The following is a 2,888-nucleotide window of genomic DNA, read 5'->3' on the forward strand; positions in this document are numbered from 1 at the left end:
GAAAGGTCTTACTAAGTTCCTCATGCACTTCCGGTAAACACAGCACTGGGGGCGGGCACGGCTTGGAGCCGCGCTCAAAACCGAGGCACCATGTATCCAGCCGCGAGCGCTGGGAGAGGCAGTGCGGGCATTGCAACCCAATGCTCACGGCGGCCCGGGAAAGCATGGCTGGCATTTCGACGTCCGCTTCTTCCTGGGCTCGACCCCCCAAGGGAGGGAGCTCCGAGGAATCGCCTGAGTCGGATGGCAGTACGTCACCCCCCGATGCTGCAAGGGACATCTCATCATTATCACGCACCGTTTCCGAATACGTGGTTGAGGAACAAGATGGTGAGACCGTCTCCTGGGGAATGGTCAGACGAGCGAGATGAGGCGCGAACAGTCCGTGAGCCAGTGGCTGGCGGATTAACGCTCACAGTAATCCTCATATCACCCTCGCTGCTTGCCGTAGTCCTGCCGTCACGGAACGGGGCGCAGACGAGGTGGTGGCTGAGACCCGTGGGAACACAGCCACCCGTGACGCAACGTCTGAATCGTCAACCGCCCGCAGTGCAGGCAGGACGTATCCACAACGTCTGGCCCAGCATACTGGAAGCAGACATCGTGTCCTTCCCCCTCCTCGATGAGTGTGTTGCACCCATGAGAACAGCGGGACATGCCACGCTGGAGAAATTTGCTCTTTTAGAGAAAAAAACTCAAACACTTTCGGAACTGCCGAGACGCCCAGGGGAAGTCGCAGCAGGAAGGGACTGTCCGCTGCACCATGTCATAAGATTCCAGCAGTAATTCGGCGTAGAGTTTGAAGTCTCGAAGTCGATCAGTGTGAAGGCTCCGAAGAACAAAAGGTGAATGAATGCAGAACGCCGTCTCCCTTTTATACCCGGATATCCGGGGGCGGAGTCTGACATGCAAATTTCATTCGCCAATTTCATTGGCCTTTTCTAAACTAGTCAGAAGTTGATAGGTTCTCAAGAGCGAACCCCATCTGTCGGCTCGACACAACGTCGAGAGACCGACAGAAGGAGAAATAGATACTTTATTATTTAAGCACTGTAAATTGTCAGGATTCACAGGATTCATAAAACAAAAATAGAATTCTTACTGGTATAGTTTAGTTCCAGGCAGCGCTCAGAATCATTCTGATTGTTAGGTTCTGTATTGCACCAATTGGTGTAGTCAAATGGAGATCCGTCAGTCCACAGCCATTGTTTTTCCTAAAGAATGAGAAGAGCCAATAACATTATAAATAACATATTAATAAATTAATGAACCCAGTGAATTGTTTTTAAGTTAAAATCATACATTACAGTCTAAACTGACAAATAAGTCTGTTGTAACTGAAAACTGTTTGTATGTAAATGTTTTTAAAGCAGAAATATTTACCATTTCACCATCATGACCGCCAATCCAAACACGTGTGTTAACAGGTACCAGACTCAGGAGAAACTCATTTTGTGCTTAACTGCGCACAGACGCAAGATTTGCATCAAAGCTTTCACAATTTTTCTAAAGAGAGATTTTTTTGGTCATTCCAAAATCTAACCGTTTTAGCTTACATGGAGAAACGGATTATTCTTGAATCAAATGTTGAGATGAAAGTACCTCTGCTGTGATCCAGTTAACTGACTGGGGGAAGAACTTGAAGCATTCCACTCCAAAAGGTGTCCATCCAAATTTACAGTCTTCAGCTATACAGTACATGAAATATTAGAGATTTACTCGCTGTAACACTGACAGTAAAGAAAGGTTTTATTTATTAAAGCTATCTTTTTTATCTTTCTGTGATTAATGATTCAGACTGTAAAATCTCTTCTAATCATAACAATATTGATTCATGTCACATATTTCCTGTTATCACGTTAAGAGCACAAAACAGTCTGTCAGAGTTTTTTTGACACTTAGTAATTGCATTAATAAATAAATGTGTTGATACCTGCTGCATTCTCCCCAGAAAATACCAAGAAAAGAAGCACAAGACCTCTCATCACTGCCATGATAAATCTGAAAATGAATAAAAAACAGAGATGGAAAAGTGACTCAAATGCAGACTATTTAGTAGTTAATATTAAAGACAAAATCTTCATTAGGACAGTGGTTTAAAATCACCGCTTTTTGGATTCTTGCTTTCAGAACTTTAATGAGGATTGTGTGAAGCTGTATTCAGAATCCCACTTTTATACCTTTTTCTTCATGACGTGTAAACAGTGTAAAATAAAGTGTTTTATAAGCTTGTATGTTCTACAAATTACTTACTTGGAATTTTGGGTGGTACGCATAGTGTTATATTAAATATTGGACTTGATTGGCTGTTATCATTGACTTTACACATTTGCTAACTTGCCTGTTTGCTTACTCTGACGTTTTAATTGTCGCATGAAGCAAATAAAGTGTGATAACATTCTGAGTAACTTCATTAGTACTCATGTAGTCTACTGTTTGCTCTGCTGACTTACCTGCCTGGCGATGATGTAGCACAACGCACTGTCGATTGAGAGTGCTGAGGGCTACTGATTATCCTCGACATTGGGCCTGCCGTGACGCAACGTCGAGTTGCCGAACACCGTCGTGTAGAGGGTTCCAGTGGCTGTGATAAACACCCAGAGAGAGAGGAAACTCTTAAGAGAGTGGGCTGTTGGGATGGGGCAGGAACCGTCCCGGATCGACCACCCAGCGATGGAATGGCTGGGGTCGGGCCCGATGGTATTCTCAATCTCCCTGGGGTCTTCCCATGAGGGCCGCTTTTGCTTTCGCCGTGGCTGCTGATGGTCTCCTCTTCGATGTCCCTTCCGGGGGAGCCGCCTGAGTGGGGGGCACCAGAGCCGGAGGGCGTCGAAGAGGACCAGGGCTGCTGGGAAGCAGACGGTGCACGGGACTCAACGGCCGAGGCG

General features: G+C 45.7%; 1 pseudogene; it reads right to left on the reverse strand.

Moving 5' to 3' along the window:
- The window catches only part of LOC130549846 (ladderlectin-like), an 8,527-nt pseudogene extending 6,213 nt beyond the window's left edge, over nucleotides 1-2,314 (reverse strand).
- Nucleotides 2,315-2,888: the final 574 nt, after the last annotated feature.

This window comes from Triplophysa rosa, unplaced genomic scaffold (genome assembly GCF_024868665.1).
Source record: "Triplophysa rosa unplaced genomic scaffold, Trosa_1v2 scaffold184_ERROPOS835074+, whole genome shotgun sequence".
Classification (NCBI taxonomy): domain Eukaryota; kingdom Metazoa; phylum Chordata; class Actinopteri; order Cypriniformes; family Nemacheilidae; genus Triplophysa; species Triplophysa rosa.